The sequence below is a fragment of the Balaenoptera borealis genome (assembly GCF_965194805.1).
Source record: "Balaenoptera borealis genome assembly, chromosome: 2".
NCBI classification, from domain to species: Eukaryota; Metazoa; Chordata; class Mammalia; order Artiodactyla; family Balaenopteridae; genus Balaenoptera; species Balaenoptera borealis.
Genome location: NC_138867.1, coordinates 179,957,347 through 179,974,445, shown reverse-complemented (window position 1 = coordinate 179,974,445; position 17,099 = coordinate 179,957,347). Strand labels below are relative to the sequence as shown.

The 17,099-nt window shown below is 46.1% G+C and overlaps 1 protein-coding gene across 3 annotated transcripts in view; it reads right to left on the bottom strand.

The window, feature by feature from the left end:
* Window positions 1–17,099, bottom strand: part of INSR (insulin receptor) — a 134,970-nt gene that overhangs the window by 73,386 nt on the left and 44,485 nt on the right. The gene's annotated exons all lie outside the window — the stretch shown is intronic.

Genomic DNA, 17,099 nt, shown 5'->3' with positions numbered 1-17,099 from the left:
AGAAAAAGAAAAAAAAATAGTGCATTAATATACTGAGGGGGGAGCTTCCCTGGTGGCACAGTGGTTAAGAATCCACCTGCCAATGCAGGGGACACGGGTTCGAGCCCTGGTCCGGGAACATCCCACATGTCGCGGAGCAACTAAGCCCGTGCGTCACAACTACTGAAGCCCACGTGCCTAGAGCCCATGCACCGCAACAGGAGAAGCCACCGCAATGAGAAGCCCACGCACCGCAACAAAGAGTAGCCCCCGCTCGCCACAACTAGAGAAAGCCCGCGCGGAGCAACAAAGACCCAACGCAGCCAAAAATAAAAAATAAAAATAAATTTTTTTAATTAAAAAAAAAAAATACTGAGGGGTTTGGTGTTTTTGTTTGTTTGTTTTGGTGCTGCTTTACATTTTGTGCCCCATGGTCCCCATCCAGAGACTTCAGTCAAACTGCCCTTGAAACAACCAGGTAATTCTAGAAAAACTGACCCCTTTGGAGTCAAGTTGTTGCTTTATTTAGCAATAAGCTAAATTCCATTTTCAGGAGCTGCAAGGGGAGGATTTTACTCCACCCTCTGATTTTTCCAAAGCCAGCCTTTGAGAAGGATGTGCATGCCAAGCTTCCTCCATGAGTGACCTGGGGCATCAGGGCCAGGTAAGTTCCATGTTTTATTATTAGCAACAAATTAAATTAACTAACGACAAAAGCAAAGCACACAACCCAGTGACCCTCTGAACCAAAACATGCACAAGCACATTTACACAGGGGCCAGAGTTATAAGCGGAGCAGCTGTGTCCTCTCCCACGGATGGAGAGCTATGGGGTGGGCAGTCATGGGGTAGGACGCTGTCCCCATCGACGCAAACTGGACCAATCCACAGAGCTTATCGAGGGAGGGGGGCCTGGGCAAGAGGCAGCAAACACACCTTCCGCCCAACAGGGCTTTGGAGGGGATATTGGGTAATGGAGGCAGGGCAGGACGCCGCTATCACCCCTTCCTTTATCCTTGCCAGTTTCACACCTGGTAACTCCGGGGTACTTTCCTAAGTCACCAACTTGGACCAAGAAAGATCTCAGACTGAGAATGCCATCTCTGTGGTCTTAGAGTACAGTTTCTCAACTGTTGACATCTGGGGCCAGATCATTCTCTGTGATGGGGGACTGTCCTGGGGACTACGGGGTGTGGGGCAGCCTCCCCGGTCCCCACCCACTAGATGCCAGGAAACCCCCCCGTCGCCCCCAGTTGTCACGACCACAGATGTCCCCAGACATCGCCAGAATCACCCTCGGGTGAGAACCACTGCCTTAGAGCCTCACCCGTGGCAAAGACAGAGGGAAATCATAAAAGCAGATGGGGCTGAAATGTCCATCTAGCCCTGACTTACAGCTTCAGAGGCCCCAGCACCCCTTCCCCAGGCCTCCCCGCAGTCACACCCCAGTTTCTGGTCATCCCCACACTCTACTTCTTGCAACTCCAGCTCAGCTCCCAACAATGCACACATGCGTGGAAGCACCATCCACCTGTCGGAATTTTGTTGAGAGCCAGCCACGCGCCAGGCCATGGGTGTCCTGTGGCCACGGCCCTCACGATGTTTCCAGCCTAGCAGACAGCCAGGCAGAGTTAGAGAGAAGCTCCTACTTGCTTCTGGGCCACCCCCTGCCAGCCTCCAGCAGCCCCAGTCCCTCAGTGATTTCCTGCAGCACAGGGGGACCCCAGGCCAGCAGTGAGGGTCCTTTCTCAGCTCCATTTAAAATATGAGCCTTGGAACAAATGCTGAGGATTCCTCAAACCCCTATAGGGCACTGCAAGAACCCACCCTCGATGAAGTATGCAAAGAATTATTATTAAACATCCATTTTCCTTTTGTTTCTCTCACCGGGGAATACTCAGGATAAATTCTCCTTTCTGGGTTTTTAATACATGGAGACAAAGAGTGTCTCAGGACGATTTCAGAAGCAAAGGTTGCAAATCATTTGCCCACCTTTAGAGTCAGATAATCTTTAGCCTGGTGCATGGGCTGCTAAAAGAACTCACGAAGAAAAGGACACCATCAGCAACCCAACTCCAGCGGGGAAAGGCTTCCAACAGAAAAAGTTAAATAGAACCGCTCGATGTGAGAAGAAGGAAGTAGACACTTTGGGGTCCGCGTTTGTTGGACATTTCCAAGCAATTTCGAGGGTCTTGTTTCATTCCATTCCCCAAGGTCATCTTGTAAAATGGGTTGGGTTTTCTCATTTCTCCTAGAGACTTGACTGAGGGCACACACAGCCAGGGGGTGGAAAAGCAGAGCTTTATCCTGTACTTACTTGCATGTGGTGGAAAATCCACTAGCTGCCCACGGCCTGGGCACACATATGCGAGATGTCAGTGCAGAGTTGGGTTTTAAAACCCAAGGAGCACCGTTGACAGATGACTGGATAAGCCCAGTGTGGTCCACCCATGCCATGGATTATTATTCAGCCTTAAAAAGGAAGGAGATTCTGACACCTGCTCCAACATGGATGAACCTTGAGGACATGATACTCAGTGAAAGAAGCCAATCACAAAAGGACAAGTACTGTCTGATTCCACTTATACGAGGTCCCTAGAGGAGTCAGATCCATAGAGACATAAGGCAAGATGGCGGGAGCCAGGGGCTGGGGAAGGGGGTGGGGGAGTCAGTGTTTCATGGGGACAGAGTTTCATTTTGGGGAGATGAGAAAGTTCTGGAGGTAGATGGTGGGGATGGTTGCAAAACTGTGTAAATGGACTTAATGACAGTGAACTGTACACTTAAAAATGGTTAAAATGATAAATTTCACATTATGTATATATTACCACAAAAAAGGGAAAAAAAAAAACAACTCAAGGAGCAATTATGGTAGCCAGCCCTATGCCAGGCATTGTAGTAGGGGACTCTGCATTCTCCCATTCGCCACATCAGGTCCAAAATTATCCTTATTTTGTAAATGAGAGAACAGAGGTTCGGTCATTTGCTCAAGGTCACACATCAAGGTCATGGTGGATGGAGCCAGGATTTGAACCCAGGCAGTCTGGTTCCAGAGCTGTAACTATTTTTTTTTTAATTTATTTATTTTTATTTATTTATTTTTGGCTGTGTTGGGTCTTCGTTTCTGTGCGAGGGCTTTCTCTAGTTGCGGCGAGCGGGGGCCACTCTTCATCGCGGTGCGCGGGCCTCTCACCATCGCGGCCTCTCTTGTTGCGGAGCACAGGCTCCAGATGCACAGGCTCAGTAGTTGTGGGTCACGGGCCCAGCTGCTCCGCGGCATGTGGGATCTTCCCAGACCAGGGCTCGAACCCGTGTCCCCTGCATTGGCAGGCAGATTCTCAACCACTGCGCCACCAGGGAAGCCCCCAGAGCTGCAACTTTTAATGTCCACACTGTACAGTCTTCAAACTCAGGCTTCCTGACTGTTCACATCCACCAATACCCCCTGCCTTCCAGTAAATTCCTTGCACTTCCTCGCATGAATCTCCAATAGCTGCCTTTTGGCCCGTGACCATCTCGACAACACGTGGGACTTGTGACGATCACAGGACCCCCAGCCAGACCACACTTGCTCTTTCTCTAGTTTGACTGGCCTTGAGCTGGGCCCTGGTGACACACAGGGGGACAAGGGGTTCCCAGTCCAGTGGGGAGCAGGACAGAACTGATACCAAGTAGAGCTCAGACTCTGAGGTCAGGCAGATACGTGTTCAATAACCAACTCTACCTGCCCGTATGCGAGGTCCTGCAAATTCCTGGGCCTCAGTTTTCCCATCTGTAAAACAGAGGTAATGAATAACCCTCCCTCCATAGCAACTGATTAGAAAATTAAACACGTGTAACCATGGAAAGCAACTAGTCCAAGTCCTAGAAAAACCAGAAACCCTTGATCAACAGAAGATGCTACTATTGTATATCATATTATTTAAAATCAAAATTTTAAATCTCTAACAATCCTTGTTATGGTCAACAGGAGAAACCTACGAGCTCAAACAGGACCCAGAGTAAGGAGACAGAATTCTCTATGTCTGAGAAGGCGTCCTGGAGGAGATACATGGGAATAAGGGTTTTTTAAGGAAACAATGGCTAATACACAGGACAGAGGCACTTGCACTTCCTAAGACCCAGGCCAGTCGGCTATTAACATTCTATGAATCAGCTCCTTTTAAGGATGGCAACTTGGTGAAAGGGTTTTCTCATTGTGATGAAACTACGGGGAAATTCAGTCTAAGAAGCAAACCAGGTAGGAGAGGAAACATTTTCCCTGAAGGGAGGAGGTGACCTCCTTTCCGACCGCAGCCCCTAAACTCATTCCTTCCAAGGCCTTGTCATTTACGTCCACCGCAGCGCCTGAGAAAGCAAGGCCTGGGTCAAATTTCCCCCTGTGCCCGCCTTCCATACACGTTTACTGAACAAATAAACAAATGGGTTGGAGGTGACAGAAACCTCAAGACGTTGGGTCATCCGCTGCCAGACTGGAGGGAACCGGTTGTATGCACTCAAGTTAAAAAGTTAAAAGACTCCCCAAGGTCACCGAGCTGGGGCTGTAACCTGGCCTGAGGTCTTTGTTCTTCTCTGCTGGGCTTACCCAGGTTAGACCCTGACCTTCTTTGCAGGTGGGCAAACGTTTGGAGGTTTTAAACCTACCATAGCTGAAGCCCAGGGAGACAGAGCTTCATACCAGGCACTGTGTTAGGGAATTTTCAAACACTGTCTCATGAAATCCACCCAACAACCGTACACATCAGATGATATCATTTATCCCAATTTTATAGATGCGGAAACAGAGGTGTTAAGTAAGTCCCAAGGTCACACAGCAGAGAAGTGGTCAAACCTGGATTTGAACCCAGGACTAGGGCTTCCCGTCCACGTGTGTTAATGTCATCACCAGTCAGCTCGGGCACCCTCTCTTCCAGAGTGTCGAAAGCTTCTAACCAGGATGCAAACGAACCCGCTCCACGTCATTGCGCCTCCAAAGACAGAGAAAGACTCAAAGCGCGACACTTTGCACGAATGGTCAGCAAGCCAGAAAATACTGAGCCTCCTTGGCTGAGGACATTTCCCCTTTCTGCTTCCCCCCTCTTCCTCCAATGCCATGTTCACACCACGAGGCACAGCTCCGTTGGGAATTAGGATGAAAACGGAGAGAGGTTTCTGAGCCTCATTTTAGGGGAACGTGGTGAAGAAGAAAACGTAGCCCTGTGCCGGCACATGGTAAACACCCAAGAAAGAGTCATGGTTCTTCCACATGACACCATTTGCGAGAGGCTGCATCGGAGTCTGGGTGGGTTTAAGGAGGGAGGACACACAGAGACCACGTCCTCAATAAGCCAGCAGGGTGCCCGGTGGTCCACTGAACAGCACTGGGAAAGGAAAGATGGCAGAGGCGCTAGGAAGGAGAAACCAACATCTGACCCAGCTTGACCCTTTGGGCTGCAGCCTCCACGGAGATCCCTGGCCTCCGATGACCTTGAGCGGTCTGGGCCCTGAATCCTAGCCCTGAACCTGTTTCCTATTTACTCTGCTAAATCCTGACACTTGACACAGGCAGCTTCCCTAGTGGATGGTGATTATGCCCTCCCCTCGCTCTTGCAGGGAGGCAGCTCCATCCTTGGGGAGAGCCAGGCTGGAGGAATTGTGCTACAAGGAAACCTGTCCACACCAGGGACGTGGTGCCAGCTTCCACACAGGGCAAAGAGGAAGGTCAAGGTACAACACTGACTAAAACCCCAGGGGTTACTGTGTGCCGGATGCTTTGCTTAGGTCATCATAAGCATTAATTATCTCATTTAATTCTCACCCAAACCAAGAAATGGAACCGTCTAGAGAAAGAAGCCCAGCATGAAGATTCGAGGGGGCCTTTGGGGTGATGACCATTGTTAGGGATGAGTCAAAGAGAATTCAACGGGTCTCCGGGCTCCGGTGTAAGAGTCTGCTGCCGGGTGAAACCTAGGGTGACCGCCTATTCTGGTTTGCCTGGGATTGATGGGTTTCCCAAGAAGCAGGGCTCTTAGTACTAAAACTAAGAAAGTCCTAGGCAAACCAGGACAAGTTGGTCACTCTAGTGACCTAATTCTGGCTTCTAGGTATTGGCCTCTGGCCAGCTTTAAGAGGAACAGGAGGCTGAAGTCAGTACAGGATGTGCTTCTTCTTCATCAAACTCCTATTCACCCTTCAAAACCCAGTGCAGAAGGACCCTTCCTCTATAAGGCAGAGTATAGCAGGAAAAGCTGAGGTTCTGGAGCCAGACCCTAGGTTCAAATCCTAGGTCCATGAAAAGATCGTTATGAGGTCCATGTACCTGGTAGATGGTGCTTAATAAATACTGGCTTGTGGATGTTCCCAGGTGCTTCAGAGCCCTTAATCTGCTGTATCTGTTACCTGTCCTTGTCCTCCATTAGACCCAGAGTTCCCCATCTTCCCTTCCCTGAACCACCGGAACAAACTAGCGCGCGCACACACACACACACACACACACACACACACACACACACACAAAAGATAAAATCTCGTAACGTGCAAACCAGTTAATGCAAATCTTCACTGCAGTCTTTTCCCCTCACCCTCAAGCCCTGACACCAAGCAGGGCTGTTTTTCACTTGGTTTTTCCTCTCCCAGTGATTTCACAAGAGCCCACAGAGAGGCGTGCAGCGAAGTAAACAAGAGAAGCTCTGAAAACCCATTCATTCATGGGCAGCTCAAAGGTGTCGGGCAGCCCAAGAGTGCCGCCGCCGAGTCTTCAGCTGTGGGGACAAAGAGGCTCCGTGAAGCTGAGGAGACTTGCCAACGGCCCCACTCCGGGCGACCAAGCCACATCTGGACCAGAGGAACAAGAATGCACAAAGAAAGACACTGTCGCAGCCGAAGGATACAGGTCTCAGGCAGTACCCGGGGAGGGGCAAAGAAAGCAGAAAGACATGCAGTCCCGAGGAAACGCACTGCGGTTCAATAGAGCGGGGAGTGTTTTGATGAAGCTCACGTATGAAAGTGGAGATGGTCCAGGCTAACCCATCACCGGTGGGCTTTTGCACAAATAAACCAGGACCTTTTACACAGGGGCCTGGGGACTGTGCAGAAGATTCTAAACGCCATGAAATATCCAGGTTACACTTATCTCTAAGTTGGCTGGCTGAAAAAGGTCTTCGGCCAAACTGCACCAGAGGAGTGGGGAGAGAATGAGAAACAGCAAGGTTAAGGGGCAGAAGGGGGTGGTGGGGAGATCACAGCTGACCGAAGAGAGAAAAGAAGACCATGGAGAGACAGGTGACTGTCCCATCAGGGCAGCATGAGAAAGGACAGTCTGTCCCCATGCACTGCCTAACGCTCAGATAGCGCTTCCTACATGCCAAGCACTGTTCCGATGGCTAAACATTTATTCCTCCCAACAACCTTAGGCACTACTGTTATCTCCATTTAACAGATGAGAAGAGAGGCACAGAGAGGTTAACTCACTTGCCCATGGTCACACGGCTAGTGAGTGGCCGGGCCTCAGTCGGACAATCCAGCGTTGCCATGAGCCAGTTGCCATCGTGGGTACGAGATGATTCTTTTTTATTCCGCCCTACTGTGTGTGATGTACTCAGGGGAAAATGCTGGGAGTCCCCTTCCCTGACTCTTCCTCCAGATCAGTTTAGGGGTGCTCAAGTTCCCAGCACCCACCCTGAACCAAATAAACTTGACTGGCATCCTGGACTTTTCTTAGTCTCCGATGTCACCGATCAGGTGTTTAACAGCTGGCTTCCAAGGCGGGGTGGCGGGGGGGGGCATCTGCCTGTTTGCTCCCCGCTTCTGTGTCCTCCTTGTCGCCTCGTGCAGCACCTGGGAAATCCATAAACCCACCCGCACTGGATTGTAATCACATTTCCTCAGATTCCTTGGTCCCCCAAGGGTGGAGATGTGGTTTTCGTCAGCAGGCAGCGCTGCGATGCCAAACCGCTGATTCTACACACACGCGGCTGACAGCTGGGTCCTGGTTTCCATTTTGCCGTGAAAAGGAGTCGAAAACAACTGCAGAGTGCCCTCCCTCCCCCGCATTCCATCATCCCCGTCCAGTGGTCCTCAAACGGGGGTGAGTCTGCACCCCCCACCACCACCAAGGGACATTAGCGATGTCTGGAGACGTTTGTGGTTTTCACAGCTGGGGCGATGGGTGCTCCTGGCATCGAGAGGGTGGAAACCAGCTCCTGAACACCCCGCACGCAGGGCACAGGACAGTCTCCAACACGGAGAATTATCCCTCCTTGAACGTCGTTAAGCGCCAAGGCAGAGAAATTCTGTCCCAGAGTGAGAAGATGCCCTCTCAACGGCATCAAAGCCAAGAGCTCGATGTTTCCAATTCTGAAACAAGCTAAGGGGAAAAGTATGTCTTTCAAATGGCTGGCTGCAACACTTTTTTTAAAAAATGCCCCAAAGCGGAGGTAAATCCCAGAAACCAGCCCAATTTTACCCCTGCTCCTAACAGGTTTCCAAATTGCAAAAACACTGATTAAAAAAAAAAAATCCCTTAAGCTGACAGGATGCCCCCCACCACCCCGCCTTCTACTACTCTTAAGCAACATCTCAGCAATTCCACTTGGACACTGGAAATATATGCCAGAGGAGACTTATTACGCTAATTTCCTTTAGTAAACAGTTCAAATCTTACCTTGGAAACCCATGAAACAAGGAAAGCCAGCCCCGGGGCCATGCAGAATCCTTTCCTCTCAACGCTAAGCATCAGACTTTCTGTGACTTTTGCTCTTGAGGTGGTAAATATGGATGTTTCAAGAATGGCATGAGTTTCCCAGCATATGTTTTTTTTTTTTTTTTTCATTTACTTTCAAGAGGCTTTGGTGTGAAAGATTAGACGACCAGGAAATAAGTGACGGAGAAGGTTAGAAAATTAATACATTCACTGTTGGCTGCTGGAGAGCCCCTCTGGGACAAACTGAGCTGCGTGTTAAATAACCACTTCAAAATCGAGGGAAAACTTGCATTCCTGCCTAAGAATCGCTTGTGTTTTCCAAAGCACTTCGAGTTTACTATCGATTCTAGCTGGCTCAGAATGATTCCTGACATCAGTCTCCCCTTTCACCAAGAGGACTGCTGTTCTTACACGTTCTCTTGCAAGTTACACAACAGTTTCTCCACTGAGCCACACAGGATTATGGATTAGAAAAGCAGTCCACCTCCGTGATAACCCTACCAGCAGTATGATCGTTTTGGTTTTGTTGGGTTTTTTTTTTCCTGAAAACCATCATCTATCGCCAGCTATTAACATAACATCCTGAAAGGTGTTTTTCTGTTTCTTAATATACCTGGAACAAGGTAGTCTGACACCTGTACCTTCACACGAAGATCCTATTTCAACACAGGAATTAGGGTGCCATCACCTAGAAAAACCACTGGCAAACCTGGACCAGACTGTCCCAAAGCTGGGGTCTCTCTCAGGGCATAAGAAACAGCTACAAAAGGACCCAATAGGTCCTGCTCACAAAGGCAGTTTTTCTCTGGCCACCACTGTGTAGGGCAGCTCAGAAACCTACCCATGGGGTCTCAAGAGCTCCCAGGTCTGGAGCCCACCAGGACCCCACCTCCATGGAAAGCTGCCCCAGAATAGATCTGGCCATTTGGACTCTGCTTGAAAACCGGGCTTGGGTCTTAAAGGCTATTTTAACAGCTTAACACATTGAATCTGCTGTCCTCACAAGTGGACAAATGCCATCTGTATCTCTCGGATATATGAGACAGTCAAGAGTTCCTGATTGCATCCCATTTACTAAGCGAGGCTCAAAACAGGAAGGTCAAGAGTCTTAACCATTATATAATTATCCTCTGCAGTAAAACAGTTGAAGCATTCCACTCCAATTAGAAGCCAGCCGGGCTAACCACATTCAAATCTGTCATTTAACACTGTTCTGAAAGTTCCTGCCCTAATGAGGTTAACATCCATAACCGACATAATTATTGGTAAAGGGCAGCAAATCATCGCTATCTGCAGGTGCTATGACTATAGCGGTGGAAAATTGAAGGGAGCCGACTGCACGGCTTTTAGAATTAGTAAGCACTTAATAAAGTAGCAGTGAAATGAGAAAACACAATCCCTGTTCCATATTCTGAAAAATTACCACTTTCAATGCTTTTTTTGGGGGATACGGGGATGAAAACTGATTTTTTTTACGTACAGTTGATTTACACTGCTGTGTTAGTTTCAGTGCACAGCAAAGTGAATCAGTTATATATATTCTTTTTCAGATTCTTTTCCATTATAGGCTATTCCAAGATATTGAGTGGAGTTCACTGTGCTATAGAGTAGGTCCTTGTTGTTTATCTATTTTATATAGAGTAGTGTGTATCTGCTAATCCCAAGCTCCTAATTTATCCCTCCGCCCCCCCCATCCCCTTTTGTAACCATAAGTTCATTTTCTATCTGTGAGTCTGTTTCTGTTTTGTAAATTCATTTTTTTTTAGATTCCACATATTAGTGATACATGATATTTGTCTTTCTCTGTCTGACTTCATTTAGTATGCTAATTTCTAGGTCCATCCATGTTGCTGCAAATGGTATTATTTCATTGAGTGCTTTTTTAAAAATCTCTGTCACATTAGATAGAGAGAGAGAGAGAGAGATAAATAGATGATAGATTGATAGATAGAGCGATAGATAATAGATAAAGTAGGTAGACGAATGTCTAGATGAAAGAATGGGTGGGTAACGGCTGGATGAGTAGGTGGGTCGATAGGCAGGTGGACGGGTAGGTAGAAAGCCAGCCAACCTACAATTCTATTCTATTCTAAGAATAGAATTATTTTATGATTTTTCTTCAGGCAGAATCTAATTCTTATGTGCGTCATTTGTAGGTTGGCTGGCTTTCTACCTATCCATCCATCTGTCCAACGACCCACCTACTCATCCACCAAAAGAACCCCTGGGAAACAGAGAGATACAAGAAAATATTATCAAGATGTCACTTCCCTCCAAATCAATTTATAGGTTTAACATCCCACAAGAAAACTCTCCAAGAGCCTCTGGGTTTTCTTTTTTTCTTTTACTTTCTCTCCTTTTTCTTTCTTGACTCTTGGTTACATTTTTTTACATTTTAAGAAGAATAAACAAAGCTAGGGTGCTTTCCAAAAATGGGAAGGAAGAATTACCTGGAAGACCCTTTTAGGATCATTTTACAATCATTTTCATTAGGACATGAAGGCCAAAAGGAATGCGAAGATGGATGGTTTAGAATACATGGCTCTAAGAACAGATTTCTGCTATGTACGTATGCCACCCACCCCCAAAATAAATAAATAAAGGAAATGTGAGTCACCTGCCCATGAGGTGGACCACAGCTGTACAAATTTATGTCACATTCTCACCTCTGAGCAAAGGTGTAATAGACCCCAGATGTTTGATATACATGGTACAAGAAAAACTTTTCAGAATAGAAGCAACGGTGGCATCACAGATTGGGGGGTTGACAGGAGCCCAAGTCCAAATTTAGGAGACTTAAGAGATAGGAGTGTAATGGAATATTACTTGGCCATAAAAAGAAAAAATAATGCCATTTGCAGCAACATGGGTGTACCTAGAGATTATCAGGCTGAGTGAAGTAAGTCAGACAGAGAAAGACAAATACCGTATTGCTTATATGTGGAATTTTGTTTAAAATGGTACAAATGAACTTAGTTACAAAACAGAAATAGAGTCACAGATGTAGAAAACAAACTTATGGTTATGGGTTGGAGGGGGAAGGGATAAATTGGGAGCTTGGGATTGACATATACACACTACTATATATAAAATAGATAACTGGGGACTTCCCTGGCGGTCCAGCAGTTAAGACTCTGCCCTCCCAATGCAGGGGCACAGGTTCAATCCCTGGTCAGGGAACGAAGATTCCGCATGCCATGTGGCATGGCCAAAAAGATAATAATAATAAAAATAAAAATAAAAAATAAAAAAAGAGGGACTTCACCTTCCAATGCAGGGGGTGCGGGTTTGATCCCTGGTTGGGGAGCTAAGATCCCACATGCCTCGCGGCCAAAAAACCAAAACATAAAACAGAAGCAACATTGTAACAAATTCAATAAAGACTTTACAAATGGTCCCCATCAAAAATTAATTAATTAATTAATTAATTAATTATTAATAATAAATAAATAAATAAATAAATAAAATAATAATAAATAAATAAAAATTTAAAAAATAAAAGAGTGGATATATGTACCACTGATTCACTTTGCTGTACAGCAGAAACTAATACAACATTGTAAACCAACTATACACCAATAAAAATTAAAAACACACACACACACAAAAGAGACAGGAGTGTAAACCCCAGACCCTGATCGCATGCACTCTATTGAGGTTTCCAACCCACTTCTTTTCAGAGATAGAGCCTGTATCCATTTGCTAAAGTATCACAGATGAAGTGGGTCAAACATCAGAAATTTACCATCTCATAGCTCTGGAGACCAGAAGTCCGAAATCAAGGTGTCAGCAGAGTTGGTTCCTATTGTGGGACTGAGGAAAGGATCTGTCCTTCACTTAGAGATGACTGTCGTCCCTCTATCCCTCGTCACATCATCTTCCTGTACATGTCTCTGTGTCCAAATTTTCTTTTCTTATAAGGACACCAGTCGTATTGGATTGGGGCCCACCCTAATGACCGCATTTTGACTTGGTTGCCTCTCTGAAGAATCTATTTCCAAATAAGGTCACATTCTGAGCTCCTGGGGGTTAGGAATCCAACATATCTTTTTGGGGGACACACAACCCAACCCAGAACAGAGCCCTTCTGGGCCACAGTGGCGGGTGGCGCATGCCCCCTCCAGACCACAGCAAGCCCACCGGGGATGGAACACAAGAACCCACCTCTCTTTCCTCCACTTTCCAGCCCCCCCTTGCCCTGAACACACTTAACAGTGCCTACTTCTTTCCCCAAACAGACCCAAATTCCTCATTCCTTCATCCACCGAATGTCACTGCTGATGGCCGTGTTGCAGCCACCAAGGAAATGCTGGAGACGCAAAAGACGAAAAGGGCACAGAGCTCTCCAAGTGAGACAAGATACCTGCAAGCCTGCCACGGGCTTCCTGGGCTTCATGACCCACTGGAATGAAATCCCAGCTTTTCCCTGAGGCCCACGGCTTTTTCCTTTCTTTCTTTCTTTGTTTCTAATTTATTTTTTAAACTGTGATGAAATATACAGAACATAACATTGACCATTTCAACCATTTTTAAGTGTAGAGTTCCGTAGCATTAAGTACATTTATGAGGTTGTGCGACCATCACCACGTCCATTTCCAGAGCTTTTTCATCTTCCCAAACTGAAACTCTGTCCCCATTAAACACTCACTCCCCATCCCCTCCCCAAACCCTTGGAACCCACCATCCTACTTTCTGTCTCTATCAATGTGACTACTCAAGGAACCTCTTATGAATGGAATCATACAGTATTTGTGTCTTTTTTTGTGATGGGCTTATTAGCATGAAGTCCTCATTTGTAGCATATGTCACAATTTCCTTCCTTTTCAAGGCTAGATCATATTCTACTGTAAGGATATACCACATTTTCCTTATGCATTCATCCGACAATAGACATTTGGGTTGCCTCCACCTTTCAGCAATTGCAAATAATGCTGCTATGAACGTGAGCGTACAAATGTCTCTCCAAGTCTCAGCTTTCAAAGATTTGGGGTATATCCTCAGAAGTGAAATTGCTGGATCAGATGGTAAACCTATGTTTAATTTTTTGAGGGACCACCATATTGTTTTCCACTGAGGCTGCATCGTTTTACACTCACGCCAGCAGTGCGCAAGGGTTCCGGTTTCTCCACATCCTCGCCAACACTTGTTATTTTCTGTGTTTTTGATAGTAGCCATCCTAGTGGCTGTGGAGTGATAGCTCATTGGCCTACAGCTAATCAACGGCATCTATCGCTTCCCCAAGGGAATGTCAGCCTCGTGAGGGCAGGAACTCTGATCTCTACTGTTCCCAGCTACACCCTCAGGGCCTAAAACAGTAACTGGCACTTAGTAGGTAGATGGAAAGCAAAAGTCAACTAAAGAGCAGCTTGGACAGGGAAGACGGATTTGAAGGATATTTAAGGAGTGAAAGAGACAGGCTTCCCTGACTGATCAGGTAAAAGGATAAGGAGAGAAGGGTTTCCAGCTCCAGGCCCAGGTCAGGCTGTGAAGGGGAGGGGTGGGGGGAGTGGGGTGGGGTGGAGCTGTATCTTGGGGGCGGAGCTACCCATCTTGGTAGCAGCTGGGTCTCCTTAAGCGTGGTCCTGATTTTTCTCTGAGCCTCAATTTCTTCCTCTTTAAAAGGGGAATGATGATGGTGTCCACGTCATTGGGTCACCAAAGAGTTGGTGAGATAATTCACGCAAAGGGTCCGGCTTACAGCACACTGCCTTCCATCCACGTTAGCTCATGGCCTCCCCTAGGAGAGATTAAATCAGGCCCTTCCTCACACAGCGAACCTCTCCAGCACTCCCAAGAACCCCAGAGGTCTGTGCAGAAGAGAAACTATCTAGGGAATGTGTTTTCAACAAAGTGAACGCCAAAGGAACACGTGTCTATAGCCGGAGCTATGGCCTTTAAAAGCCTCCAGCTTCCCTGCCTGGCTCGGGTCACTCACTGCCTTGGCTGGTCCAAGACCTTGGGCGGCCTCCGGAACAAGAGCCAGGAGCCGCGAGCCACACCAGCCTGCTGAATTGCAGAAACTCAGAATTGCCCACTTAATCTGCACAGCCTGCGCCCGAGGAAACTGAAGAATCTCCGTGGAACGTTCTGGCTGTTCAGCAAAGAGGGGGAAAAAGTTCCTGATCCTGAAATTGCTTCTGCCAGCACTGTTCTGGTTCAAACTCTTCCCACTGTCTTGATAAAGTTCAAAGTCTGGGTGTATATCTACCACCCAGCAACCTGCCGCCTGTCCTTCCCCCAGCCACCGAATTCTTGGTCTTCGAATCCTAATGGCTCATGGCGGTGAATCTCATTGACCACGACCTGCCAACATCTCTCAAACTTTTCCAACAAAACTTTTCTTAGGCTGTGTCTCAGGCTCGGCCATGCACTTCTTGCATGAAAGGTATGAGAAGTCTGAATAACAAGGAATTAATTGGAAAGAGTATGAGCGAACTCCTGGGGTGATGTCATCTTGTTTATGGTGGTGGTTACACTTGTTAAAATTCACTGAGCACTTAAGATCTGTGCATTTTATTATATGTTACATGTCTCGGTTGTTAAAATTAACTAAAAGGAATTACAAAACAGCAGCAATATGACTACAATTTATAAGTACAATATAAGTAAAATGATAGCAACAAGGTAACTGCAATTTATAATTACAATAATAACAATGTAACTATCCTGTCTATCATTCCTGCATTATCTCATTTGGTCCTCACAACCACGTGATATATTTCTGCAACAGTCCCCCCCTTACCCATGGGGGACACCTTCCAAGACCCCCAATGGATGCCTGAAACCAAGGAGAGTACCAAACCCTATACATACTATATTTTTCCTACACATACATACCTACGATAATGTTCAACTTATTAATTAGGCACAGAAGAGAATATCCCAATGGCCAGCATCACTACTCTTGTGCTTTGGACCCATTATTAAGTAAAATAAGAGTTACCTGACACAAGCACTAGGATACCATGACAGTCAATCTGATAACTGAGATGGCTACTAGGTGACTCATGGGCAAGTAGTATATGTGGATATGCTGGACAAAGGGATGATTTCTGTCCTGGGTGGGACAGAGTGGCAAGATTTCATCACGCCAACTCAGAACCGCATGCACTTTAAAACTTATGTCACAGCAAGATCCTTTTTGACCCACCTCCTAGAGAAATGGAAATAAAAACAAAAATAAACAAATGGGACTTAATGAAACTTAAAAGCTTTTGCACAGCAAAGGAAACCATAAACAAGACGAAAAGACAACCCTCAGAATGGGAGAAAATATTTGCAAATGAAGCAACTGACGAAGAATTAATCTCCAAAATTTACAAGCAGCTCATGCAGCTCAATATCAAAAAAACAAACAACCCAATCCAAAAATGGGCAGAAGACCTAAATAGACATTTCTCCAAAGAAGATATACAGATTACCAGCAAACACATGAAAGAATGCTCAACATCATTAATCATTAGAGAAATGCAAATCAAAACTACAATGAGATATCATCTCACACCAGTCAGAATGGCCATCATCAAAAAATCTACAAACAATAAGTGCTGGAGAGGGTGTGGGGAAAAGGGAACCCTCTTGCACTGTTGGTGGGAATGTAAATTGATACAGCCACTATGGAGAACAGTATGGAGGTTCCTTAAAAAGCTAAAAATAGAACTACCATATGACCCAGAAATCCCACTACTGGGCATATACCCTGAGAAAACCATAATTCAAAAAGAGTCATGTACCAAAATGTTCATTGCAGCTCTATTTACAATAGGACATGGAAGCAACCTAAGTGTCCATCGACAGATGAATGGATAAAGAAGATATGGCACATACATACAATGGAATATTACTCAGCCATAAAAAGAAACGAAATTGAGTTATTTGTAGTGAGGTGGATGGACATAGAGTCTGTCATACAGAGTGAAGTAAGTCAGAAAGAGAAAAACAAATACCGTATGCTAACACATGTATATGGAATCTAAAAAAAAAAAAAATGGTCATGAAGAACCTAGGGGCAGGACGGGAATAAAGACGCAGACCTACTAGAGAATGGACTTGAGGACACGGGGAGGGGGAAGGGTAAGCTGGGACAAAGTGAGAGAGTGGCATGGACATATATACACTACCAAATGTAAAATAGATAGCTAGTGGGAAGCAGCTGCAAAGCACAGGGAGATAGCTCAGTGCTTTGTGACCACCTAGAGGGGTGGGATAGAGAGGGTGGGAGGGAGGGAGACACAAGAGGTAAGAGATATGGGGACATATGTATATGTATAACTGATTCACTTTGTTATAAAGCAGAAACTAACACACCATTGTAAACCAATTATACTCCAATAAAGACGTTTAAAAATAAATAAATAAATAAAACTTATGAATTGTTTATTTCTGGAATATTCCATTTACTATTTCAGACCTCAGTTGACCACAGATAACCAAAACCATGG